Below are 27,888 nucleotides of genomic sequence, written 5' to 3'. Positions count from 1 at the left end.
TGTCACAGAAATGGAAACTGTGGAAGTTCAGTGAAATCAGAAATAGATCAACATTTCAGAAGGAGAAAACTTTAATGCCAGGTCTTGTATGGGTTGTCTGAGCTAAAACCAGATTGGCTTACACGTCTTGAAGAAAACAATCTTAGGAAATAAAAAAAGAAAAAGAGAATGAACAGAGAAAAATAATAGTGCACAAGTCAATTAGTTACATAAAAACTGACTAAATAATGGGGTCCTCCTTTAATAGAAAAATGACAATTGATTCTTTATGAATTATTGGTGCCAGGGGAAAGAATTTAAATTGTTGTATGATTTTTTGTGTGGAAGGAGAGAGAGCAGGGGGTAGGTTGAGGGGTGTGTATGTAACCGGAATGGTTCCTAGGATGGGTCCAGTCAGGCAAAACCACATCTCTTCCTTGGTCAGATTATTTTGGAAATGTAAATACCAATAAACATCATAAGCCAAGCAGAAACAGCTCTCAAATAATCATAATATTAGAGGGAAGGAAAATCATGGTAAAAACAAAATAAGATGATTAAACACAACATCATAAGTAATCTGACATATTCACTCTACTATATATAAAGTAGATAACTAATAAGGACCTACTGTATAGCACAGGGAACTCTACTCAATACTCTGTAATGACCTATATGGGAATAGAATCTAAAAAAAGTGGATATATGTATATATATAACCGATTCACTTTGCTACACAGCAGAAACTAACACAACATTGTAAACCAACTATACTCCGATAAAAATGGTGTTTTAAAAAGTAATCTGAACTTGGCCTCCTTGCTTTCCTCCCCCACCCCATGAGTGCTGTCATTCTCACCCTCTCATCGTCCACATCCCCAGGAGGCACTGCTCACCTTCTCACGTGCCAGGCCCTGTATTGGCTTGGGCATCCAGCAGCCAACTAAACAGACAAAAATCCCTGTATTCTTGGGGCTTTCTCTTTAATGTGGAGGAAACAGACAATAAATAAAATACAGAAGGAAAAAAATAACGTCTATATATGGCAATTCAGTGTTAATTTTTTTCACATTAGACACATATCTCGCAACGAAATTTTAAAACAAAGTGGGGAAAGTCTTTGATATTGACCCACATACTTACCCTTTCCACAGAATTATCCTTCCCAAGGAGCTAGGGAACTGAGGCATCTGTGTCCCAGCCGTCCTCAGTCATGGGTTGAAGGCTGCTCCCAGGGGAATGTTAATTCCCTGGCACAGAGCACGCTCCTTTAGCCGAGGGACGTAGATGCTGGCAGTAGGTCATAGACCCAGCTTGCTCTGAAATGGCAAAGCCTGGGGGAAAGGGTAGGGCAGAATTTGGTACAGTTTATAATTATATATGCTACATTATAGAGTACATTGCTCACAGGCACACTACTGACTGAGCCCCTGTGGTCTTCCTCTGTATAGAGGACATGGGGCTAAGAGGACACGGCCACACGGAATCCATGGAACCCCTTCTGGACCACACTCCACGGGATCCCAGAATTCCTGCCTGGTAAGGGTAAATTGTATCCTCCAAATAAAAAATATGTTGGAGTCCTAACCACCAGTACCTCAGAATGTGATCTCATTTGGAGATTGGGTCTTTATAAAGATAAGTTAAAATGATGTCATTAGATATTTGTATGTTTGTTTTGTTGGTTGGTTTGTTTGTTTGGCTGTGCCGTGTGGCATGCAGGATCTTAGTTCCCCAACCAGGGGTCAAACCCATGCCCCCTGCAATGGAAGCATGGAGTCTTAACCACTGGACCGCCAGGGAAGTACCAAAATGATGTCATTAGAGTGGACCCTACTCTAGTATGACTGGTGCCCTTATTTAAAAAAAAAAAAAAAAGGAAATTTGAGCACAGGGGCAAACACGGGTAGACGGAAGATGATGGGAAGACACCCAGGGAGGAGATGGCCATCTACAAGCCAAGAAGAGAGGCCTCCCAGCCCTCAGAAGGAACCAATTTTGCCAACATCTTGATTCAGACTTCGGCCTCCAGAACTGTGAGGCAATAAGTTTCTGTTGTTGAAACCACCCATTTGGGGTACTTTGTTATAACAGCCCTTAGTTTAGGAAAATAATACTGCCCCAATACACCCAAGTCTGCTGTCAGTGCCCATGCAAATCTCTTCCTCAAGTCCCTCTTCCCAAGTGTGGACAGGCTGCCGGTGTGCCCTCCCAAGTTCTAAGGTGTGGTTATGTGTAGGGGGTGGAGATGGAGCGTGGGTGTCCGCATGATAGCAACATTAGAGTGTAGGTGACGGTGAAACAAAGCCAACCCTGAGAGATTCCTCTAGCACTGTTAGATTTCAGCCATTTCTTTCCAAGGGACCTAACCAGGAAACTGGATTCAGATTCTAATTCTCTTCTCAATATTAATTATGATCTATAATTTAAGAGCAATGGACAAAGGCAAAGACCATAATAGCAGCATTCAGACAAAATAGGATCTGTTATGGGTTGAAATGTGCCCACCCCTCCAAAAAAAATGTGTTGAAGTCTTAACCCCTGCTTCCTGTGAATGTGACCTTATTTGGGAATAGGGTCTTTGCAGATGTAATGAAGTTAAGATGAGGTCATTAGGGTGGGTTCTAATTCAACACAAGTAGTGTCCTTACAAGGTAATCCTTATAAGGTAAGAAGAGCCACAGAGACAGAGACATATGCCGGGAAGAACATCGTGTAACAATGGAGGTAGAGATTGGAGCAATGCATCTAGATGCTAAGGAACTCCAAGGATTACTGACAAACATGAGAAGCGAGAAGAGGCAAGGAAGGATTCTCCCCTACAGGTTTCAGAGAGAGATCATGGCCCTGCGGACACTTTGATTTCAGACTTCCAGCCTAAGAGCAAAGATAAATGTCTGTTTTAAGCCACCCAGTACTTGGTACTTTGTTACAGGAGCCCTAGGAAACTAACACAAGATCTTTCACGGGTCATCATTTTACCTATGAGGAAATGGAAAGCCAGTGAAATGAAAAGATTTGCCAAAGATCCCACAGTGCACTCAGACCTTCTGACTCTTTTTCTAGTCCTGCGTGAACATCCTGCCTCCCAATTCAAGCATAGGAATTCATTCATTCACTCACTTCACAAATATTTATTAAGCACCTACCAACTGATAGCCATTAATATAGACAAGGACATACACTGGTCTAGAAAAAGTTTTTTTCCATGCGGTGCTTAGAAGCTACTGGGGAAAACAGATAATGATTAATAATAATTGTAATCATAATAACAATTTCACAAGAATATGTGCGATATAATAATTTAATATTCTGGTAAGGGAAACAAAAAAATAAAAGAATGAAAACAAAAAGCTACAATAATAAAATATTTTCACAAAATGAAAAAATTAAAGGCAGAAATTAAGTTCAATATTCTTGTACCCATTTTGCTGAAAAATCAAGTTAGACTATACTGTCATAAATTTACAAAGACTAGACCAGCAGTTCTCAACAGGAGATGATTTTTAACCCCAGAGGACATTTCGCAAGGTCTGGAGATATTTGTGATCGTCGTGGCTAAGGGGGTGCTACTGGCATCTAGCAGGTTGGGCCAGGGAAGCTGCTAAACATTTGACAATGCCCAGGACAGCCCCTGACAACATAGAATTATCCACTCAAAATGTCAATGGTGTCCAGGCTGAGAAACTGAACTAGACTGAAATAGAGGCTATTTTCTTAGCTATACTCCTTAAGTTTACCACCGTCTCCTTACTGAAAAGGACCTAAAGATTGATATCTGAACCTACTATAAATCCATAAGAATTTATTTAGGATAGGTCTATAGAAAAATGCATGTATTTCTCATTTCTTACTCAATAAATCTGTCTTCCTAATAATTTCATAGCTATTATTTTATACAGATATCTGGGCTGGGTGAACTCACAACAATTGCTACCAAGATTCTGGCAAAATCTAATAAACAGCACCCTTTACAGAATGCTGTCTCAACCAGACCCATCTCTGCTAGAGTACACCATGTATTTCACATGTATCAGAGAATGATATTTCTATGTCCTCCACTGTTCATCAAGCCACGCAATCCGCCTCTCATACAAACCTTTACATTACTGAGATAGGAGTGTTTAGATTTGTTACACACCAAGAATTAGCAGATGAAGTTCAGATACTTGTGAAGTGACCATCAAGGATCAAACCCGAATGATGGGATGGGATGCGTGCAGTAAGTAATCATATGGATATTAAGTTAAGTAGGAAGTGAATAATGCGTTCAGGACAGGAACATACACAGAATCAAAACCAGAGGAGCCGGAACTTAAAAATTTATCCTAGCTAAGAGAATAATCAAGAAATAAGAAGTTTACTAAAAATAGATGATTCCAAATCCAATATAAGAATGACAGGGCAGAATGAAGCACGTTCAAGCATAAAAAAGGCAAAAAGCCAGTTCAGACTGGCTGGCCTAGAGCTAGGGGTTCTGCCGCCGAGTAAAGGAAACATGGACCTATGAGCCAGGCCCAGGTTACGTTTGACCAAGGACATGTGTGAGGCATAAGATGTATGATTATGCACAAACAATATTCGGCAGAAAGATGAAAAGATGCAGTCAAAAATTAATAGACTAATCTGGACTTTTTAACAACCTCTCAATGAGCAGATCATGATTGCAATTTCATTGCCATAGTTGTCTAATGAAACTTCAAATCACCCAATAACAGGAAAATTAAAGAATGATTAGTGACTTTCAAAATAAGCCTTTGATTCATAAAGTGATGATAATTATGATTAGCAATAATAAGTAAAACACACGCTTCTATGGGCCAAGAACAAGATATTATTTTACTTTCTCATTTAATACTTACAGTAATCTCATGAGGTAGATACTAGCAATAACTTCAATTTACAGGTTAAAAAAAATGGGTAAGAAACAGGTCAAGGGACTTCCCTGGTGGCACAGTGGTTAAGACTCCGCCTGCCAATGCAGGGGACAGGGGTTAGAGCCCTGGTCCAGGAAGATCCCACATGCCACGGAGCAACTAAGCCCGTGCGCCACAACTACTGAGCCTGCGTGCCACAACTACTGAAGCCTGCGTACCTAGAGCCCATGCTCCGCAACAAGAGAAGCCACCTCAATGAAGCCCGCACACCACAATGAAGAGTAGCCCTCGCTCGCCTCAACTAGAGAAAGCCCACCTGCAGCAACGAAGACCCAACGCAACCAAAAATAATTTTAAAAAAGATGTTATTCTAAAAAAAAATTATTTTCATAATAAAACAAAGTTATTTGTCTTTTTTGCAGCAGAGTTTTCCAGAAACTACATGATGTGTGATATTACAACGGACTGAAGCAGAAACAGATATGAGAATTCAGCTGTCTTCTATTAAAACAGATATTGAAGACATTTGCAAAAATGTAAAACAATGCCATTCTCATAAAATTCTTTTGGTTTGGCATTTTTTTATTAAAAAAATGTTACTGGGCTTCCCTGGTGGCGCAGTGGTTGAGAATCTGCCTGCCAATGCAGGGGACATGGGTTCAAGCCCTGGTCTGGGAAGATCCCACATGCCACGGAGCAACTAGGCCCGTGAGCCACAACTACTGAGCCTGCGCGTCTGGAGCCTGTGCTCCGCAACAAGAGAGGCCGCTATAGTGAGATGCCCGCGCACCGCGATGAAGAGTGGCCCCTGCTCGCTGCAACTGGAGAAAGCCCTCACACAGAAACGAAGACCCAACACAGCCATAAGTAAATAAATAAATAAATAAATAAAATAATAATAATAATAAAAAAAAAAAAAAATGTTACTTCTGTTAAGATTATTATTGCTATTTTAAATGGATTATAAATATATATTTTGCAATTTTCTTAGTTTTAATTTCTATTATGGGTAAACATTGGTAGATATACCCCAGAAAAACCCACATAAGAATTCTCTGGGGTTCTTTGATAATTTTTAAGAGTGTAAAAGATCCTAAGACTAAAAAGTTTGAGAACCACTGATCTGGTCATTTACAGACCTGCTGGTACGTTATAAGTAACATAAACCTGTCTCTGCTTATAGAAAAATGATCTGAACATGGAATTCAAAAGGCAAGAGTAAAAAGCAAAAGTCCATAAGAGCAACTTCCCCAGCTGCTAAGACTGGGCCGAGAATATCTTGCCATATAAAAACAACAGATTTTTTTAATCTCATTTAAAAATTAAATGAACCTCTTTTCTTATTTTAAAAGTAGAAAAGAGTAGGATTAGCAGGGAAGCAGTTCAATATTTAATACTCTATGGTAGAATATTTTATAGGTGGCATTAAAACAACAGAACTCAGCTATTCCAAGAGAAAGAAAGCTTCCTAAGATGTCTCATAGAAGCAATATTTGATGCCAGGTGTCAGCACAGTTGAAGGATTTTTATGGTCCCTTCAAATTCATTATAAACAGAATGTGATAATATGACTAGAATGAAGACTGTAGGAAGCAATTTCCAAAAATAGGATAGTTTTATTTTTAGTTTTTCAAAATTGCAGCTAATAACTCTTGCTGAGATGAAAAAGTAGACCCTCCAAGGGCCCAATTCCCCTTTGTGACAGTTCTCTCTTTTTTTTTTTTTTTGAATTAATTAATTTATTTATTTATTTGGTTGCACCGGGTCTTAGTTGCAGCTCTCTGGCTCCTTAGTTGTGGCTCACCGGATCCTTAGTTGTGGCATGAGAACTCTTAGTTGCAGCATGCATGTGGGATCTAGTTCCCCGACTAGGGATCAAACCCGGGCCCCCTGCATTGGGAGCGTAGAGTCTTAGCCACTGCACCACCAGGGAAGTCCCTTGTGACAGTTCTTAACTGACTGCACAAAGATGAAGGTAAACTGAGGCCAGCCCAACAAAATGGGGAGGGGGAGACACGAATGTCTCTTCTTGGGCCCCCATCTTCCGTTTTCTTTCCCTTCACCTTCACAGCATCTCCTCTGAGTTCCCTGCTTCATGAGTCAGGGTTCTGGCTTGACCACCGGCTAACTATGGGGCGGCTCATCTCCGAGCCTCAACTGACTTGTTTAAAAATGGGTATAATTGAAATTTGCTAAGAGAGTAGAACTTAAGTGTTCTCACCAAGGGGAAAAAAAAAAGATAAATACGTGAGCTGATGGACATGTTCATTAACCAAATAGGGGGAATCCTTTCACAATATATGCACGTATCAGACTACCGTGATATACACTTTAAGTATCTTACAATTTTATATGTCAATTATAACTCAATGAAGCTAAAATTTAAAAATTATTTTTTAAATGGGAATGATAGTAATGCCTACCACACAGGGTTACTGGAGTAAAATGAGAACAGTCCTTTAAAATTATATAGCTCCGAACACAATAGGCATGGTATAATTATTAACCTACTAAAATTCACATCCATGTAGAATATGCGCACTAGGCATGCCCCATACTAGGTGGGGGTGCTAGAGACCCGCTGTGAGTCCTGAAGGGGAGCCAGGTTAGAAGTCTGTGGCTTCGGGTCAGGGTGGGAGGCGAAGCTGAGTGGAGGGTCGACACGGTGCTTGCGACAGGCCCTCGCCTTCCTTCCTTCCTGCCGCGTCTCCCTCAGCACATGTGATCACAATTCAAGGATTCTCGGGAGTCAGCCCTTAATCTCAATGGATCCTTTTATTCCTATATGACTGTCCCTGAACTTCAGCCTCCCATCCCTTTTATGTCGGACTGTTACCTTCTTACTCACCCTTTTACACTGGATTATTATCTTCTTGCTCAGCCACCGTGGAGTCCACAGCCCTTTGACCTCGCGCTCACCCCCCTGGTTCTGGGGGCAGGGAGCACGGTGTACGGACCCCGTTGGTGTGAGTAGTGTGGGAGGATGGAGGAGGCTGGGCGAGGGTCCGAGTGCGCAGGCAGGACACTGGCTTGGGGATACAGGAGGGATGCCACAGAAGGCAAGGGGTCCCAGGTACTCTGTGAGTAAATGCAGCTGGATTTGGCGATGAGGATGACAGAAAGGAATGGTAGGTTTTACAGGGAATATTCTGGACTGATTACAAATACACCCAAGCAAAAAATTAAAAACCTGTGTTTTCTGTAAAAATATAATGATTATTATAGCAATTTATATAAAATGTTGAACACTTCTGCTTAATTACCATGCATCTCTGTGACAATTATGTTTATTACTAGGCATGTGTGAGCTTACCTGTATTGTTTTCTTTGACAACAATAGCACACAGCTGCATCTGGGTGTTCACAGGTCACCATGTGGTATGGTCATCAGTTCCCTGTCCTGAGCAAGACAATAAAGGCCATAAAACACCAGATGAGTCTGCAGGGCCGTCACAGAGGCAGCCATTTGTTAGTGTGCACGTGTGTGTGTGTGTGTGTGTGTGTGTGTGTGTGTTCCTCCTTCTCTGTGTCTTCCATCTCTCCCTTTTATTGATCTGCTTTAGTTTGAAAAGGTTGGTGAATCTTGAAGACTTGCCCACAATAACTGTGTCTGGAGTAGTGACTTAAGAGTTCTTTTAATAGCAGCAGCAAACTAAAACATTCAAACAAAAAAAATCCTTGTGTGATTTTTTTAGCTAGAAAAGAATCTGGAGACACTGTCCTGATTTTTCATCCTTTATTCTTTCCCATTGAAATAAATGACTAATTGGCACAAATTAAATTTTATTTCTTTTTGGAGGGTATTTGCTGACAAGTGACCATATTACTTTTTGTAAATCAACTTCCAGGATGAGAAAAAGCAGTGATGAGAAGGATTTTTCCCCTCATAATTTATTTGACAAGTTAAGAGCCAGGGGAAAATGCAAAAATAAATAAAATCCAGCCCTGATTTCAGAGGCATTACAACATAGTACAAGGGTCAGACAGTCGTGGATACTGTAACTGTGATATAAGGAGATGTTATGGCCTTTTCCCATTTAGCAATGCACTAGGAAACTGCAGAACAAAAAGTTTTATATTTTCATTAAAGTTTAAGGTTAAAAAAAAGAAAAGGAGGGCAAAAAATGCCTATATTACAGTACGTTATCAAAATCTTCTGAACAGATTTAGCAATAATCAATGATAATTTTTTAAGCAGCACAATCTGTATTAAGATGTTAGTGAAATGAAATTTTTTTTGTTTTGTTGTGTCTGTTTGTCAATTTGCTTTTAGTTTTTTTTAAATTTATTTATTTATTTTATTTTATTTTTGGCTGTGTTGGGTCTTCGTTGCTGTGCGCGGGCTTTCTCTAGTTGCGGTGAGCGGGGGCTACTCTTCATTGCAGTGCGCAGGCTCAGTAGTTGTGGCTCGGAGGCTTTGGAGCACAGGCTCAGTAGTTGTGGCTTATGGGCTTAGTTGCTCTGTGGCATGTGGGATCTTCCTGGACCAGGGCTCGAACCCATGTCCTCTGCGTTGGCAGGCGGATTCTTAACCACTGTGCCACCAGGGGAGTCCGGCTTTTAGTTTTTAAATACTAAATTCCTTCCCCAACCACACATTCCCTGATGCCATTTTCAGGTACAGTGGATTCACTTTTATGTGGTATTTAGATCACAGCAAAGATTGATGCAGTACACATGCATTATAAAACTTTTTTGGAAATAATTAGAAAAGCAGATACTCTGAGTTAAGAACAGAAAAAATTAGGTAAAGCAGAAGCTAAGGTTTTTGTGATCAAGTCCAGTACAGACCAGGAACGTAACGTGGGAGTTTATGGAAATGCAAACCTGAGACTCAGAAGAGTTAGACGGGCTAGAGAGATTCAGGCACATTGGCAAGAAGTGATCACGGGCAGAGCTAAGACTGTATAACCTGTGTCCCGGGAAAAGTGAGGATGGGGGTTTGGGAAATTGAGAGATGTTTAACTATATCAGATAGCTTAAGTAGAGTTTTCTCCAAACTTTTCCCATCCCAACTATTCAGGTCTGCGCCTCCTGGGATCATACTGGGACCCCAGAGACCAGCATTAACAGCTCTGGAGGGTGAAGCCAGAAGAGGCTCTGAACGTGTGGATGGAGGACCAGAAAGGGGAAAAACTACTCTTAGGATCTATTTTGTTACCGAGTAAAATTAATTTATTTAAGATGTTAGAAAAGGAGGAGAGAAAGAAAGCTTCTAGCTACAGTATATGACAAGAAATGGTCCCTTACTATTAGTGTAACGTGTATAAGATGCCACCAAAAGCATGTTAATTTAGTGTACTCTTTTCTTTTATTAAATGTAAAAATACGAACAAGGGACTTGGTAAAGACTACGTAAATTGTCATCACACAAAGATTGTTACTTAATTGGATCTTCATCTGCTCTGTACAGAATTAGTTTTGCTTTATACAGAAAAGCCACTCTGGGCCTCTCCTATAGAGATGGCAAGCACTGACATTCCAGTATTAAGAGAATAGTGGTGAAAATGTCTCCACTATTTAAGCTGAAAGCAGAATGTTGATACTTGGCTCTTCGCCAAGTATTAGGACTCTAAAAAAGATACTCACATCCCATATATATATAAAATACTTTTTTAGGTATGATAGTGACAACAGTAAACCATTAGTTAGACATCCTATGGTTATAGTAATTTTCTTAACAATAAACAACTTTTACTTCAGCTATTTCCTACAATGCATTTAAAAAAAATATATGTTGGTAAAAACCCAGCCATGATTTCCTTACAAAAGTTCCTAATGTCAGTCTCCTAAGAATTAGAATGTGCCGCCTCCCAGCTGCCACCCTTTCCTCCCAGGGAGTCTCCTCTCTTTTAAGGATGTCAGCAAGACACGTCTTCTGGGGTTTAAACAGCCAGCTTGGGAGCACGCAAACTAGCACACCTTGCAATGATTCCATTTGCCACCATGTTCGAAAACATCTGTATAGCATGTTCTGAGAAACTTTGAAAAATGTCCTATCGTTCTCCAACTGTAAGTGATCTTACAACACCTACAGAAGTTTGGGCTGCTTTTGTGCTGATTAATGTTCCAAATTTGATTGTCATTAGCTAGAGTTGGTAAATCTAAGGATAGAATCTATTGAATCATGGCCCAGTCTCCCATCTCTGTTTTGTTTTCCCATAAGGCATTATGTTTCTGAACTGTGAATTCTTTCATATTTTCTGGAACTCAGGTCTAGGGGGAACTTTAAGTCAAGAAAGGCACAATCTGCTACTATGATCACAACTAACAGAAATAAATTGATCTACAAGTGAGCCCCAGAGTCGAGGCACCTGCCCAAGTTATGATCAGGGGCAGGGGAAAAATATTCTCACTGCATACATTTTAAAGAAGACAAAACAAAGCTATATTTTGGAATATATCCTGTGCTCAATGTACTTATTTTTGTTGTTTTTATTTTTGGCCATGCCACGAAGCATGTGGGATCTTAGTTCCCTGACCAGGGATGGAGCCCAGGACCCTGGCAGTGAACTCATGAAGTCCCAGCCACTGGACTGCCAGGGAATTCCCTTCGTTGTTTTTAAATGAAGTAAATTGGTCGGGCATAAAATTAAATTTTCTCATGATGGCTAAATTGTGTCCACTTGAAATACATATGAATTAATATTTTCATATATAATATATTGGAGAAATAAATTCACTTCAAAATGACTGACTCCTTAATGCTAAAAACTGGGAACAAAGTTTGGCTGATCCATGATTCCTAATGCGTTTGGCTAAGGTGGTGCATTAACTTTAGTGTATTCTCCACAGACCTAGGCCTCTTTCTTGGCTTTTAGGGATCTCTTTCCTACCAGGGTGACACTTCCTTATTATCTTGAGGCCAGGGACCACATCTTATTCATCTACAGAGATGATGCCCATATTACATGGTACAAAGTGTTATGCAATCAATTCTTAATAACTTTTTATTAAATGAATTTTCTTTATATCTAATACGTTTTTTAAATGAATTTTCTTTGTTCTTAATAAATTTTTTTGAGGGCTTGTCACTCAAAAATTTTATGTGCTGTTACTATCCCATTTCACAGATGAGGAAACTGAGGCTCAAAGAGACTGAGTAATAAAATCAAGGTCCCAAAGGAAGAGTTGGGCCAGCATTCACAGTGAGGCAGGGTAACTCCAGAGGCTTTGCTCTTAATAACTTTACTGTATGCCTATTTCCTACTGGTTTGCTCAATTAAAACTCCATTGAGTACCTGCCATGTGCCAAACTCTGTTCCAAATGTCAGAGACAGAGCAGCAACCAGACAGACCAGGCCTGCACTCTCCTGGAGCTTACATTCTAGGGTGAAGAGTCGGACAGAATATAGGGAGAAGGGGTAGGGAGAGAGAGAAAGAGGAGTGGAATTGCCCAATCATACAGGAACTCTATGTTTAACCATTTATGGAAGTGCCAGACTGTTTTCCAAATCAGCTGCACCATTTTGCATCCCATCAATGAAGTATGTGGGTTCCAATTTCTCTACATCTTTGACGCCCACCAGCTATTTGGAGGCAAGTTTCCCAGATGGTCTTTAAATGATCAATCAGGCTACTTTTCATCACAAGACCCTTTCTCACACATCTTCCTCCCTGCTGTGTCGGTGAAAAAACAGGTGAACCGCTAACTCTGTTATACAGGCAACAGAAAGCCAACTGAGAAGTATGGGTTCAATTTTCTTTCCTATACATTTGCATTTTACAAGGGTCATATCTCATTAAGACAAAAGTAGATCACCAGTGCATTAGATCTTTACCAGAAAAAAGAAAGTCACTTCTTTATAAGTGGCTTATATCAGACTTGGGGTTATTTTTAAATTAAAGAAATACAAAATAAATTCTTATATACTGGGGGTATATTTTTACATCTATAGTGTAATTTTTACCTTTTAAAAGATATGTTCCAACTCTTGGGAATATTTTAAAACCTGGCCTAAAACAGTGTGTAAACAGTGCATCCATTTAGCAATTACATTACACATTGTACAAAATGTAACCGTAATATCTAAAACCCCAGCACAGCAATCTCAGCCAACTATATTCCTGCAAGAAAATGTTACATAAAACTAGATTTGTAATAAGAACAAGAACTGACTATACATTTGGACTTTCCCATTTCTCTTTGTTATGATTAAAGAACTGCCAAACTCAATAAAATAACCAAGCATATTTGTACTAAAGGTTAAGAAAGGAGTGAAGTGGGTTTCAAACCACAGCTTCATGCTCTTTCAACTATGAAAGAACAGCAATAAAATGTAACTGAAAATTCTTACCTTAAGAATTCTTTAGATGGTAGTTACATAAAATTCTTGTTTCCTGGTTTTTCACTTAGTGCTTTGATCTTATAACTATTTTTCTTGTCGGGAACTCCCACTGACTCCAATTTAAATAAATAAGGTTTGTTTTGAGATCCACTTCCATAGGAAGGCACTAATGAGAAGCCTTTGCTGTACCTAGTATATATAGCACAGTCCTTCCACAATTTTCCTTTGCCAGTTACCTTGACTATCTCTCATTCCTTTTCCAACAACATTTGTGACTTTCGACAGAATACTATATTAAAATCATACTTAAAGTAACTTGTATCTTTCATTTGAAGACCTCTCAAAACTTGGTTTCTCATAAAATAAAACATCTCCCTGCCCATGCTTTCCAAGTGCCATGAATGTATAAACTTCTGTTTGTTGAGAAGGTTAAGAATTTTTCGTGCAGGACCTATAATGGAAAAGAATCTGAAAAACAACATACATATATATGTATATGTGTAACAATCACTTTGCTGTACACTTGAAACTAACACAACATTGTAAATTAACTATACTTCAATTTTTAAAATGGTTAAAAAAAGAGAAAAAAGAAAATGACACTGACTTCAGCAGGGCATTGGGGAGCTCTTTGCCTTGATGGAAAAGTCTTCACATCTTGCCTGTGGTGGTGGTTACAAGCATGAATACATTTGTCCCACCTCACTATTTCCTTAAGATTCATGCATTTCATTGCATGTAAATTACACCTCAATAAAGTTGTTTTTGTCTTAAAGAATTCTTTTGTGCAGGAAAAGACCTTTAAAATGATCTCTAAGCCACTAGTTCTCAAAATATGGTCCTCAGACAACCTACAAACTTGTTAGAAATGCAAATTCTCAGGCCCCACCTAGAGGCACTGAACCAGAAACTTGGGGGCTGGGCCTAGATAACTAGTTTTGAATAAGCCCTCCAGGCGATGCATGGTAAAGTTGGAGAATCACTCATTTACGCCAACACTTTTTTTTTTTTTTTAACAATTGAGGCACCTAAGCCTAAAATCGTAAATGTTAAAATTGGGATTGGATTCAAAATCTCTTGCAGCTTCAAGGTGTGAAACACATCAAGGCAAATTTCACCTGCTTTTTCCCCTTGACGCTGCTTGGTTAGTTCCATTTGGTTCAGAGTTGTGGGTTCCAAAAAGGCTGGACTCAGCAAAGAGAACTCGGTGATAATTGTTTTCAAAATCCTGTCCCAATCCCCCTTATTCCCCCTACCTCCACTTACATGATTTGTTGGAAAGTAAGGAGAGCATTGAATTTGGACACTAGAGTTCAGCCCCAGCTCCGTCTCTACCACTAACAGCTAAATACCTTCAGACAAATCACCTCCTTTCTCTTCTGCCTTCATCTGTATAAAAATAAGAGAGTTGTATTCGATTATATCAGAATTAAAGATTCTCCATACCTCAGAAATTTCATGATTCTCTGACCCTGACTTCTAAACAAATTTTCTCATTTTCACCATGCCAGGTGGAAAAAAATCCATTCCCTGGTGACCAGAAAATCTATATTCCCAATGCTTTTATTTCACACTTTCCCTCCATCCTAAGTCTACATTCTTTAAAAAATAGCTAGCGAGCTAGGGAATTCCCTGGAGGTCCAGCGGTAAGGACTCCGCGCTCTCACTGCCAGGGGCCTGGGGTTCAATCCCTGGTGGGGGAACTCCCACAAGCTGTGCTGTGCAGCCAAAAGCTAATGTGCTGTCATTGTTCAAATGTCAAACTATATCGCGTTGTGATCGTTAAAGCAGAATTTAAAGCATGAATCATAAAACAATCAAGAAAAAAAGACTGACCAAAAGCACTGGATGTTTTAACTTTTCCAAGAGTGGAAATTTAACATGCATAGTTCAGTCTGAATTAATATTTGCATCATTTCCTTCGTGGATTTGATCACAGTCCAAAACAGCAAGAAAATTTTAAAAATACTTAAAGCAAATAGTGTTATAATATAGGTTAAATCATTGGTAATTAGCAAAGTCAACAGCTTTTCAGTTTGCTCACGTGGTGACGTCTGTTTACAGACATTGTATTCAATACATAGATGCCACTATAATACAGCTACGCAAAACAACTTACAACTTCAGTTAAACTAAAGAGGAATAGTCCAGAAAGTGGAACCACCTGGACTGCCAAAAAGAGTCACAGCACCAGTGGAGGGGGCTAGATGGTGCAAGGACTGCACTTACATTGACTTCTGATCATATTTTCAAGCCAAGCATCTGTACAGGATACCCACATCTGAAGTGTTGATGTATTTCTTAGACTTAATATCAAGGAGATAACATCATTAATAAACCCCATGCAGTGTCTTTCCATCTCTTCTCATGACTCTCCTAATAATTGCCATTTACCAGGAAAAGGTCACTTTCCAAGAAAAGTCAAAGAGAGCTGCATGGGTGAAGATCTTTTTCTTACCCATCAGCAACAGATACTGCTTCCTAACTTAAACACAAGTCTAAAGCCATAAATTTATTCTGGATTTTTAATTTCTCTGTAAGAAAGCTTTTCTAAGGATAAGGCCCTTAACAGTTAGATACCAAAATAAAGATGTTGCAAACTTCCAAATTAAATTTGAAAGTATGTGAGAAAAAGGAAGAGAAGGAAAAATAACAGTACTTCAGGAAATTTCACAGGTTGTTTCATTAAAACAAGCAACGGCAATTTATAGAAAAAAAAACATTGTGACATCAGTATCACAAAGGATTAAATTAACTTCTTTTATTAATAGCTACATGAAAATACTTGTACATTTTATTTACTATATAAAGAAAACAAGACATACAAAAGAAGTTTAATTCATCTAATGACTTCAAAGATAGTGGACGTTAAAAAAATAAAAGCACAATATTTTAATGGCAATATTACTTGTATTTGTTGAGCAAGGAAAACTACTTGCAAAGAAAAATAGCACAAATTTTAAGTAATTTTTTAGGATAGGAGGATTATATGCATATTATATGCTTTCAAAATATGTTTTTAGGGAATTTTCTGGCAGTCCGGTGGTTAGGACTTGGCGCTTTCACTGCCAAGGGCCCAGGTTCGATCCCTGGTCGGGGAACTAGGATCCCGCAAGCCGCATGGTGCAGCCAAAAATAATATATACGTATATATGTTTTTAAATGGAAAAAAGAGAATGAGCTGGGTATTTAAATCCATCAAAATATACCCTCATTGGATGTTGTGCCATATAAATTGTGTATCAAAACATTGTACATCAATGCCTATTCCTCAATCTCTTACTGGATGTAACCAAATCCCATAGCTCTGAGTAAAGGAACCCCACATACGGATTGGACCTAGAAGTAAACTGACATAGCCACCATCACCATCACCAATGCCATCCTTTCCAAGGTAAGGTCCCTTTTCAAGGTAAGAGTCTTCAGGCTGGACCAGACTCAGGTCAAGGTGGGCGATGGGTAGGGAGACCCCCTCCCAAGCATATACCAGGACAGCTCTCTTGGGTACTATTTTCCTGTCAAGTCTTATCATTGTAATATGACTTCTGTTGTTCTTGGGCACAGTACAAAGAGACTTCAGTTTTGGATAAAACCGTTTGCTTAAAAAAATACTTCGGGGGTTGGGGGGGAATATCACTGAACTACAGAGTAACAAAAACCTTAGAAGTCTTAGGAGTTCCCAACCCCCCTCAACCTCCCCCCAGGCAGCTTTCTAAATGTTATCACTCTCTTCCTGGACCCATCCTGCTCCTACCCCCAGGCCCTTGCTCTCAGAGAAGCTCCTCAAGTAGTTCTCCAAGACAATACAGCTCATAAGGTAAGAATCCCTTCAGCTCCCTCGGCCTCTATTTCAAAGTCTTTCTCTCTCTCCCCATGTGTACAGCCTACTGGCTACCTACCTGCTACGGTGACAGGCATTACGCCAGGCCCTTAGCACGTGTGAGCCAATTTAATCCCAAGGATAATGCTCTGCTTTACAGAAAAGGCTCAGAGAGGTTCAGGAATTCATCAGAGTTTCTTCATTTATGTGTTCCTCCTCTGTGTCTAAAAAGAAGCAACCCAGAGTTGATAACACTGTGTTGTATAATTGAAATTTGCTGAGAGTAGAACTAAATGTTCTCACCAGAAAAAAAAAAAAAGTAAATATGTGAGGTGATGGATGTAAGTCCCTGGAGGGGATGGGGGAGAATCTTCACGATGTATACATGTATCAAATCAGCACGTTGTACACTTTACGTACCTTACCATTGTATTTGTCAATTATGCCTCAAAAAACTGGGAAAACATTAAAAAATAAGATAAAATAAAACGGGGACTTCCCTGGTTGTCCAGTGGCTAAGAATCCGCCGGACGCTGGTTCAATCCCTGGTCAGGGGCAACTACGGAGCCCGAGCGCTCTAGAGCCCGTGAGCCACAACTAGAGAGCCCTTGCACCCCAAGTACTGAGCCCGCGTGCTCTGGAGCCTGAGTGCCTCAACAAAGAGCCGTGCGCCACAACGAAGGACCCCTCATGCCGCAACAAAGATCCCATGTGCCGCAATTAAGACCCGACGCAGCCAAATAAATAAATATTAAAAAAATAAAAGATAAAACGAAGCATCCCTATCAAATCTTACACACACACGCACACACACCTGTGCACACACACCCGTGCCTCTCACCTCTTCTGGGGAGCTTATCAATTACTCCATCCTCCTGCGACTTCCCTTTTTTCTAATCCAGTCTTTCCGTTAACCCCTGGGATGATCAACTTTATGTGCCAGCTTGACTGGACTGAGGGATGCCCAAATAGCTGGTATTTCTGGGCCCGTCTGTGAGGCTGTTTCTCCATCAGCGTTTGAACCTGAGTGACGAGTCAAGAGCTCCACATGCCCCGTGAGGGCGGCACCATCAGTCTCTTGGGGGCCCGCCTGGAACGGGAAAGCGGAAGCAAGGGCCAGTCCTCACTCTTTTCTTCTGGAGCGGGACGTCCATCCTCTGCTGCCCTGGCACATCGGCACCGCTGGTTCTCCAGCCTTCGGCCTCCCGGCCTTAAACCAGCAGGCCCCTGGTTCTCAGGCCTGTGGGTTGGGACTGAACCACACCACCGACTTTCCCGGGTCTCTGGATGGCATTACGTTCCAAAAATGTCCTACGTGCCACCACTTGGCAACATCCTCGGTGCCAAACGCCTAGGCCTGGTCCAGGCCCAGCCCTCCGGCCTCACCCACCACCCAGGCCTCCTGACGGTCCTCCCTGCCGTGTCTCTTGTCCCAACAGACTCTCTCCGTTAATAGCCAAGGTGCCTCAAGAGAAAACATCAAGCCCCCGTTTAAAACCTCCAGTAGTTTCCCAGCGCGATTAAAACACAGAAGCCGAACGCTTCGCCCCGCGCGAGCTGACGCTGCTTGGGATGCCAGCCTCCCCTCCTGCAGCCGCGCAGCCCTGGGCGGTCCCTCCCCCACCCCCCCCCCCCGCCGCCCCCGCTCATCCCCACCCCCTCCCCGCCCCCCCTCCCGCTCATCCCCACCCCCCCGCCCCGCTCATCCCCACCCCCTCCCCGCCCCCCCCGCTCATCCCCACCCCCTCCCCGCCCCCCGCCCCCCGCTCATCCCCACCCCCTCCCCGCCCCCCGCCCCCCCCCGCTCATCCCCACCCCCTCCCCGGCCCCTCCCGCTCATCCCCACCCCCTCCCCGGCCCCCCTCCCGCTCATCCCCACCCCCCCGCCCTGCTCATCCCCACCCCACCCCGGCCCCCCCCCGCTCATCCCCACCCCCTCCCCGGCCCCCGCCCCCCCGGCCCCCCCCCCCGCTCATCCCCACCCCCTCCCCGGCCCCCGCCCCCCCGCCCCCCCCCCGCTCATCCCCACCCCCCCCGGCCCCCCCCCCCCGCTCATCCCCACCCCCTCCCCGGCCCCCGCCCCCCGCCCCCCCCCCCGCTCATCCCCACCCCCTCCCCGCCCCCCGCCCCCGACGGCTCACCTGGGTGACCGGGCGCTGCCCCTCCGCTCACTCAGGTCTCAGCGTCCCCGCCAGGGGTCCCGGCCTCTGCACAAGGGCCCCTCCCTCGCTTCACCCGCCTTGTAAGTTGTTTATAACATTTGCCACCGTCTGAAAATGTTTATGTACGTTCAGATTTATGTCTGTCTCCCCGACTAGATTGGGGCCCCTGAGGACAGCGTTTTAGTCACTGTTTCGCACGCCCTCCTGCAATAACAGTGTCTGAGACAGACGAGCTATTCCGTAAATATTTGCTGAAAGAACATACTGAGTCCATTGGCGTATTCCCCTCAGTTTACACACATTGTCTTGTTACTCTCCCTAAAACACTCTTCTTCCCAACATGCAGTCCAGGGAGCCCCATTGCCTTCCTGCATTTCATCCCAAATTGCCTTGAAAGAGTCTCCGCCTCTTCAGCCCCACCTCAGCTGCTGCAGCTTTACCTCTAATCCCATCACTTTATTAAAACTACATACACTGTGCCTTCCTGGTGGCAAAATCCAGTGGCCTCTTCCAAACTCACATGCTGCCAATGACTTGGCAGCTTTTGTCTTTTCATCTTTGTATCTCCAGAGCCTAATTCCACACCGGGCCCAGGATGAGTGCTTAATTGCTGCTGAATGAATTAATAATTAATTCACTAATTTGACCCATATTATCACAGACGCTTTCCTGAAACTCTTTCTCCTTTGCCTTCCACGACATTGTCTAGCTTTTTCCCAGTTGGCCACTTTACGAACAATATTCTTCTTTCTCAGTCTTTTTTACTGGCCTTTTCCTCTGCCATCCATACATGTCCTTCTTAATATTCACCAAAGGAGACCTTATCCAGCCCCATAGCTTCACATATCACTCATCTATTGAAGACTCTCCAATCTGTACCTCCTGACCCAATCTCTTGCTTAAGCTCCAAGTAGATACCCCCAACTTCCAAAATACATCTTGTTGATCTTGCCTAATTACATCAAGTTAAACTTGTCTGAAATGCCGTCGTAATCACATTCCCTGTTCCTAATCCACTCCAGTCTCATGTGTTTGCAGTAGCTTCGTGCAATCAGTCGCCCAAAACTGGAGCCTCAAAACATTGCCCCCTGTTCTCTACTGACTTTGCAAAACACTTGAAGCAGGAGAAAGGGGGGGAACGGGAAAGGGAAGTGAGCATTTTATATTCTACTTTATTCCACACTTCTTCGAGTTTACAAATAACAGCAGTGAGTGGGATGTTTCACACATTCCAACGGAGATGCGCAGGACAGTGTGATTTCTTTAGGTTGGTCTTCTTCTTAAGTCTACTTAATAGAAAAACAAACGAGGGTAAGTTCACATCTGTTAAAAGCGTAGCTCAGTCTAGTAGTTGAAATAGCACACGTAGGGAATGCCAAGTCTCTCTGGAAAAATGCTTAAGAAGCTTGCTCATCTTCTGTGTCTTTCTTGAAGTGTTTATGGGTGTACAGGAACAGAAGTATGGGGGTGGATGTGTCTGAGGTTTGGGGGAGATGCTACGGCTCTCAGACCACACAGAGTCATCCAGCGTTCCTTGGCATCCTAGGTGTTTGTGGGACCTGCAATCGGGTCCTCTGGGCTTGGTCAGGACCAGAAGGGCCCCGTGGCTGCCCCCCACCTCACCTGGGCTCCGGCCGGCTCTCTTCCTTGACCCAAGTGCCCTGGGCTCCGAGCCCTGCCGCAGGTCGCCTCGCCATGCCTCAACAGGCCCCAGGCTGACTTAGCTTCGTGGTCACACAGAAACTGAGGCTGAACCTCAGAAAGTATCCACGCTGCTGTATTTTTCCAAGGCCGCACCCCAGGGTGGCTGTGGCGATACCTCCCCAACTTGCCCTCCGTGTAACCCACTGGTTTAACGGGTCCCCACCCTCTCAGAGACTCAGGACGGATGTCTGGCTCGCCTCCCTCTTCGTACAAACACTCTCAGTCTCCCTTCGCCTCCCCACCCTCCCCAGGGCCAGAAGACGAACATGTGGACTTTTCTTGCACTTCGCCACAATCCTGTCCTTCTCTTTCTGACTTCATCTACGGTTGAGGGCAGGAGTCTCTCCTCTACACTGCGGGAAAATTCTGTAAGCTCTCCTCTCCAAGCTTAGTTGTGGGTATGCTAAAAAAGGAATTAGAAGAATTTGGAAAATATTTTCTCAAGATAGCCTGGCAAGTCTGTTATAAATTAAAGCTGATGAAGTGAACTTAATCAAGCAGGCTAAAGGAATTTTGATTGATCCTAAAGGTAACATGAAGAGCCACTGACTTATAAACATGATTGTATTTTCTTTCAAATGGTCCCTTTGGCTGCAGTGTAGAGAGTGGATTAGATGCTAGGTCTTCCCTGATTTTGCACCCATGACACTCATGGAAAATGTTAATATTGTAAGACACCGTGAGGGAATAGAAAGAGGTGGCCCCAGGCCCTTCCACGAGGGCTGAGGGGATGAACACACCTGGAGTGCATTCATGGTTACGCATTGATAAAGTAGGAAGTACAAGTTTGGAAGGCAGGAAGCCAGTTAAAAGGCAACTGCCATATGATCTAGCAATCCCACTCCTGGGCATATATCCTGAGAAAACTCTAGTTTGAAAAGATACGCGCACCTCTATGTTCATAGCAGCACTGTTTACAATAGCCAAGACGTGGAAGCAACCTAAGTGTCCATCAACAGACAGATGAATGGATAAAGAAGATGTGGTACACATATACAAGGGAATATTACTCAGCCATAAAAAAGAATGAAATAGTGCCATTTGCAGCAACATGGATGGACCTAGAGATTATCATACTAAGTGAAGGAAGTCAGACAGAAAGACAAATACCGTATGACATCAAATATGTGGAATCTAAAAAAGTGATACAAATGAACTCATTAATGAAACGGAAACAGACTCACAGACATGGAAAACAAACTTACGGTTACCAAAAGGGAAAGTCGGGGAGGGATAAATTAGGAGTTTGGGATTAGCAGATACAAACTACTATATATAAAATATTAGATAAACAACAAGGTGCTACTGTAAATTACAGAGAGCTACATTCAATATCTCGTAATAAACTGTAATGCAAAAGAATCTGAAAAAGAATACATGTATATATTATATATACATACTTCAATTTTTTTTAAAAAGGCAATTGCAACAATTCATGCAAGAGATAATTGTCTAAGTTTTAAGACAGTTCTCAAAGTAAAACAAACAGGAAATTTAATACTCTCATAAGTGGATGAAAAGTCAGAAGAGAAACTTAGATTTCTAAATGAAATTTCACAGCTCATACACCAAGATGGCTTCTAACAGTATGTGATGCTAGGATATTAGGTAGCAAGGGACAGGATTAATGGAGATGATGAGGAAAGCAAAAAAAAAAAAAAAAAAAGAGTGAGAGAGATAATTATCTAAACAGTAGTTCTCTGTGGCAGTGGATATGGGGAAAAATGAATGGATCTGAGGGATACTAATTAGATGGAAGAAGGACCTTCTGTTTGACTGAACAGCTGAATAAAAGATGGTACCAATTCATGGAGATTGGAAGGAGTTTCCAAAGCAGTGGGGAAGATGTTGTTCTTGCAAAGTCTGAAGTAAGGAAGGTATTACTATGGGACAAAGGAGTTGCTGATAACAAAGACCCTAGAGATCATGTTACCCAACCTGCCCATTTTACAGATAATAAGAATTCTTACTGTTTACTGCATACCTCCTCTTTTTTAGGCAATGACCTGGTTGCACAACAGATATGATGGTATTAATTCACAGGAAACTCTATGAGGTAGCCACTTTTACTTAAGAGGGAGGGAGTGGAATCCCTGAGAGATTCCAAGGGTAACTTGCTTGGACAATTCAGAAATTCAGTCCCAGAGCCAAGATTCAGACCTGACCTCTCTGCTGCCCAAACCACTCATTGTTCCCCTATCCCACACAATTTATTTTTAAAAGTTGCAAATCTATGTATATTTTGCCACTTCCAAAATGCTTCCATTTTATGTGTAAAGTCATAGAGACAGTTAAAAGTGAACCAGGATAAGGCCCAGGGTTCCACCTGCCCTTCAAGTTTCTGTCCCGGCCCCGTGCCTTTTCCTTCCTGAGCAAAACGCACACTGGAAAAAATGAGACTGTTTTGTTTGTGATCCACGGAGGCTCAACGTTGAACCTACAGCCACACACGTATCTCTAGACCCTCCCCACTGGTATCGTATTGCCATGGCGACTCTCTCTGCAGAGACGTTAGGGTCCTCGGCTCAGCACGCCTCTTGGTCATAGAATCTCCCATTTAGTGGTGTCTGGAGTATCACTGGCAGGTAAAGAATGGGGAAAGGTGGGCAACTTCAGATTTTCCCTGAACCACTTCACATACTGCTTCTTTGAGTCCAATGGTAGGAAGCCCAGTTTTGTTTTGTTTTTTTTTTTAAGAATTAGTATTTGATGAGGCCAATGCTTTTTTTTTTTTTTAATTTTATTTATTTATTTATTTATTTATTTTTGGCTGTGTTGGGTCTTCGTTTCTGTGTGAGGACTTTCTCTAGTTGCGGCGAGCGGGGGCCACTCTTCATCGCGGCGCGCGGGCCTCTCACTATCGCGGCCTCTCTTGTTGCGGAGCACGGGCTCCAGACGCGCAGGCTCAGTAGTTGTGGCTCACGGGCCCAGTCGCTCCGCGGCATGTGGGATCTTCCCAGACCAGGGCTCGAACCCGTGTCCCCTGCATTGGCAGGCGGATTCTCAACCACTGCGCCACCAGGGAAGCCCCAGAAACCCAGTTTTAAGACTTTGAAAATGATTTGCACTTAATTTGCTTTAAACCTGATGTCTTTTCTTCTCGTAGTGAAAGACACAAGATAACTCCCCCCTTTATTAAGGATGCAACGTACACTACACATGTGGCCAAGCGCCCCAAGTCAGGATGATGTCATTTCTGTGTTCAACTTAACCATGACCTAGCCCAGGGGAATGAGTCCTTTACTCATTATAGAAAGTCACAGTTTTGCACCTGTGTTAAGATACGCTCGGTGATATGGTTTCACTTTTAAACTATGACATTTCTAATGCCTTAAATTTATGCCACCGTAAGCTGCTTAATGATGTATGTTGTTGGTATAAACAAATGCCAACCTTAGCACCAGCACTGTCGAATTCCTTAGATACCTCAGCACAATTAAGAGAACTAAGTTTCAAGGTAATTACATAGTCTGGATTAATGTGTAATCCTGGAGCCCAGTAACACCCACGGCAAGCAAGCATGAACTCCGTTTTGTTACCGTGAGGGTGAGAAGTCAGAGGGGTCAGAGGTCGCCCATCTGAACAGGCTGAAATGAGGAGTTAGCGTTTTGGTAACAGGACATCTAACACTCCTGAATTCTTCAGCTACAGTCGGAAGCCCTGGGAAACCCATTCCATCCTAGGCCAGGCACAGCACCAAAAGGGTTTTCCTGGCAGAAGAGAGGGGACAAGTATCCTTATGAAATTTCTTCTGGGATGTAAATTGGCAACTGTCCTTATAACTCTCACTACCTATTTTCTGGTGAAGAGAAAGGTTTTTTTCTATTTGTCTTTCTCTCATGTGGGCAAAAAAAGCTCTACAAATATTCTGACCATGTATAGCGTTAGCAAATCAGAGTAAAATCTTGGGTGTATTGCTCTGATTGAAGTGCTTTCTGTTTTACTACCATGTAATGGTTCTATAGAGGACGGGTAAATAAAACACATTCCCCGCATTTAAAAGCAGGTTTTAATGTGAGGGAGAAAACAATTACCAATATGTAAAGCAGATTATCAGCCATCTAAATAACTGTCTGGAAATTTACATCTTCGTGCCCCATGAGAACTTTCAGGACCCTGTGGAAGAAAGTGTCTATAGGCTGGTAGGTTAGCAATGGACGGGCCCCTGGGTGGCCGGCCGTGAGTGTGTTCCAGGGGCTGACCGGGTTTCATGAGCTTGCCCCCATCACTCTATTGCTCCTTGGAAGACAGCACCTTGACCACACCTGGCATAGCCGAATGGGGTATCCTGGAAAGTGGCACCACCATCCGGATCCTTCAGAGGGAATCGGGAGGAGGGCAGGAGTTTCCCTCAATTCACCCAAACTCCCTGCATTCTCCTGCGCTCAGGGTCTAGCTGCAACCCGGCAAGCAGCAATCGTGGAACTGACCCAAGAACTCAAATTGTCAGATGTGGAGAAAAGGCATTTTGAAATATTGAGACAAGTTTAAAGCCAAAAGTCATATCCAGTTCACATATTCACCACAACAAACTGCAGCCAGGTACTAGGGAAACAGGTAAGGAGAGTGGTTTTGTCCTTTTCCGATTCCCTTATTTACTAGCTTCCCTGCACTGATGTTTGTAGTTGTTTATTCCGTCATGACCTAGCTCCTGCTGACCTCCCCAAGTTCACCTCTCGCTCTGGGCACACTGAACTGCTTGTGAATTCCCAAAGACCCTCCCCCTCCTCTTCCTGTCCCCCAGGCAACCTTATTTATTCAGTAAGACTCAACTCTGATATAACATCCTCCTGAGAACTGTCTCTGCCCCCAAGCCGGGCTGGACGTTCCTCCTACGTCTTCCTTTAGCGCTCTGTGCTTCAGGGATCGACCACATGAAATTGCATGTCTTTCTGCCTTTTGGCAGAAAGCTCCTTAAATAACAGGGACTGACTCTCATTCGCTGTACCTATGGTGCTCAGCACAGAGCCTGCAATGGGATAAGCATATAAGAATATTTGCTTTCATGAGTGATGAGATGAAGTTCTTTCTTGTGAACTGCAGTTTGCAGATGACGTGTGTAGGCACGTGCACGTGCATGCGTGAGTGGGGGTGAGGGTGGCTAGAAAGGCGACGAGCACCGGGAGCCTGTGGGTCAAGACCACCTATGCCCGCCGTGCTGAAAGTGGTGGAAACAAAATTCTCAAAACCTTACTGGCAAAAGAATTGATTGTTTCCCATCATCCTCGAGGAGAAAGACTGGAGGGTGAGTCTGGTCTCACAAATGGCTAAAACAAGAGGTTCTAACACTGGATTCTCTCTCTTTCTCTCTCCCCCCTCTCTCTCTCTCTCTCTGTCTCTCTCTCTCTCTCTCTCTCTCCCCATCTCTTATCTCTGCCCTGGATGAAGCAGGTGGCTTTCTCCAAATGTTAAGAGAAACAGAAACAACCACCAACAACAACCACCAGAAACACTGAACTCACATCCTGCCGACTTCATAGGGAAAGCCATCTTCTTCTCTTGGTCCTATTTGTATCCTGGAGATACTCTCTTCTGGCTTGGGTCACATGTTTCCCTGCATTTACTTCTGAGCCCTTGACAGGCCTCTTGGTTTTCTAAATAATTCCCACTCCTCCTTCCATTCCCAGCCCATCCCTTGTGTTTGCTATTTTCTCAATAGTCAGTACAACTATTGATTGATCCTCTAATTTACTTTTCTTTCTTTCTTTTTATTTTTTTCTCCTGTTTTCTATCCCAGTGTCTTTTTTTTCCTCTATTTTTGGGAAGAGTTTGCTCAACTTCATTTTTCTTACCTTCTATTTAATTTTTTAGTTTTGCCATCTTCATTTTAATATCCATTAGGCTCTTTCTTGTTCTCTGACTGTTACTTTTTTAAGCTTTCTCATTTTTTTTTATAAGAACTTTGTCTGTCATCCTCTCTGAGTATATTAACTAATAGTGAGTGGTTTGTTTGTTTTTGATGTTTCCTTCTGTTTTCTTCCAAGTTGTCTTTATTTGGGATCGCTCCTGCATCTTAGAGGCTGTCCTCAGATGCCTGGCCATCCCGGGCTCTCTGTTCATATTTGGGCATAAAACACTCAAATGCTGCTCGAAAGTTCTGAGTGTTGCTGGACTTCCAGATAGGGTGACTGTGATGGTTAATTTTATATGTCAACTTGGCTGGGCCATGGGGTGCCCAGATATTTGGTCAAACATTATTCTGGGTATTTCTTGAGGGTGTTTTGGGATGTGATTAACATTTAAATGGGTAGACTGAGTAAAGCAGATTGCCCTCCCTAATGTGGGTGGATATCACCCAATCAGTTGAAGGCCTGCATAGAACAAAAAAGCTGACCTTCCCTCGAATAAGAGGGCATTTCTCCTGCCTGACTGCTTTCGAGGGGGGACACTGTTTTTTTTTTTCCTTCATGGTGTCTTCAGCCTCAAACTGAAACATTACCTCTTCCTTTAAAAGTGTTTCAACCAGCTTCCCAATAATCAGAGTCTAACTGCAGCTGCATTTAGCACCTCTGCTTTCAGGTTGCAGATGCCTCAAATTTCTGAGCCTTTCTGGGGTCCTGCAGTGAGAATTAGCTTGTTGCTGATTGGCTGCCACCTGCCACCCCTGGCAGGTGCTTAGCTTTCAGTGTTCTCTCTTTTAGTCTGAGTCAGTTACAACTTGTCCATTCACAGTTCAGTTTCCAAAATCACTTAGAATCACTTGCTGTTACCTCCTCTCTTCTTTCTATCTGTGGTTTTAAGCTTTTAAAAGAAATTTATTCTTTATTATTATTTTAGTGGGGCTTTGAGAAAAAGCAGAGATAAACACATGTATTAATCTTCTGGGTTTAAGCAGAATTTACAGGGCTGTAATCATATACAAAAGATTGTCCATGCACTACTAATGAGTGTGAGGTTTCTTTTGAGGGTGATGAAATACTCTAAAATTTATTGTGGTTATGGTCACACAACTCTGTAAACATACTAAAAACCATTGAATTTTATACTGTAAACAAGTGAATTGTATGGTATTTAAATTATATATCTATAAAGCTGTTATATTTAAAAAACAAAAATAG

At 42.4% G+C, this 27,888-nt stretch overlaps 1 protein-coding gene across 8 annotated transcripts in view; it reads right to left on the bottom strand.

Moving 5' to 3' along the window:
* CNKSR3 (CNKSR family member 3) overlaps window positions 1-27,888 on the bottom strand; it is a 169,243-nt gene that overhangs the window by 111,530 nt on the left and 29,825 nt on the right. For 3 of the 8 annotated variants that reach the window (XM_059940959.1, XM_059940957.1, XM_059940961.1), the window contains exons 1-4: window positions 17,806-18,507; window positions 8,170-8,256; window positions 1,123-1,313; window positions 876-960 (exon numbers count right to left, since the gene is read on the bottom strand). The gene's annotated coding sequence lies outside the window, so the exon portion shown is untranslated. Of the gene's footprint in view, window positions 1-875; window positions 961-1,122; window positions 1,314-8,169; window positions 8,257-17,043; window positions 17,189-17,805; window positions 18,508-19,105; window positions 19,198-27,888 lie in introns of those variants that run through there. The other 5 variants (XM_059940955.1, XM_059940962.1, XM_059940960.1 and 2 more) reach the window with 5 other exon arrangements.

The sequence above is a fragment of the Balaenoptera ricei genome, chromosome 12 (genome assembly GCF_028023285.1).
Source record: "Balaenoptera ricei isolate mBalRic1 chromosome 12, mBalRic1.hap2, whole genome shotgun sequence".
Lineage (NCBI taxonomy): Eukaryota > Metazoa > Chordata > Mammalia > Artiodactyla > Balaenopteridae > Balaenoptera > Balaenoptera ricei.
The sequence above is the reverse complement of the archived record's forward strand: the minus strand, read 5'-3'. Positions and strand labels throughout refer to the sequence as shown.